Below are 1193 nucleotides of genomic sequence, written 5' to 3' on the forward strand. Positions count from 1 at the left end.
TCCCTCTGTTATCGTTTTCAAATGACGAATTCAGGAGCAGTGTGGAATATTTGGAAAACTCAGATCAAAAGAAAAGGAAAAGAAGAAAAGGAATTGGAATAGCTGAGATCCTGCCCCTCAGTGATACCCACCCCCACTCCCACCCCTGCTTAAATTTTGGTGAAGATTCTTTCAGACTCTTACGGGCAAATAGTTACATCTTCGGACCTGCTCCCCCATCACAGTGCGTTGACGTCAGTGGTGTTTTGTTACAAGCCTGGCCTCACTCGCCTTCACCAGCAACTGCAGGAGATAGCGCCTTATTACCCCGCTGCACAGAGGAGGCAACTGAGCCTGCGAGAACTTGAAGAACCTCCCGAGCTCAGGCAGCTAGTAAGTGGGTCGCCTTGTTTCAAACCCAGGTGTCTCTGAGTCTGTTGGCCCCCCTGCTAAGTATGCAAATAAAATGGATAGATTCTAAACATTCCTCTACACTTTCCCTAGTCCCTGGTGCCCAAGAGAAAAGCAAAACTGGCTCCAGAACTTCAAAGATTTTTCTCATCCCGACATGGTAGTGTTCAGCCAGGGAAAGTGAGTGCTGGGACCAGGCCTCTTCCGGGAAAGCAGCCACCAAGACCCTGGTGGGGTCTGTTGGGACCTGTGACCTCCCAGACTCACATGGCCCTGTGGCTACTGCCCCTTCTGAGTTGGAGGCCGAGGCCGTAGGTGAGTCGAGACCCCCATGTGTAAGTGAGAGTGAGGGGTGAAGGGAGACTTCCCAGGGTGCTCTGCTAATTCTGCTGGGTGGCCTCAGGGTCCCTCGCAGCAGGGTGGGTGGGCAGCTGATGTGGCCCTGGGGTCTCCTGGCTCCCAGCGCTGAACTGATACGAGTAGACCTCCCCAAGCCAGGGTGACACTGCCAGGAGTCACCAGTCAGGGTAGGGGGGTACTGGTCCCCCTGCTGGGCCACAGAGGGCTCTGACCCGCAGTGGGGAGGGGAGCAGGGCTAGAGTGTGACAGGCCCCTGGAAGTCAGGAGGTAGGGAGCTTATCCCAGCCCCATCCCTGACTTTCTGCATAACTTTGGCAGGTCTGGCCTTGCCAAATTTCCCCTCTGAGCCCCTGTTCTCTTGTCCAAAGTGATGAATTTGGGGGTCACCCGATGGCTTCTTCCACTCTTCCGGTAGCATCATTCATTTTTTGCCTGCATGATAC

This window comes from Neophocaena asiaeorientalis, unplaced genomic scaffold, assembly GCF_003031525.2.
Source record: "Neophocaena asiaeorientalis asiaeorientalis breed wild unplaced genomic scaffold, Neophocaena_asiaeorientalis_V1.1 scaffold591, whole genome shotgun sequence".
NCBI lineage: Eukaryota > Metazoa > Chordata > Mammalia > Artiodactyla > Phocoenidae > Neophocaena > Neophocaena asiaeorientalis.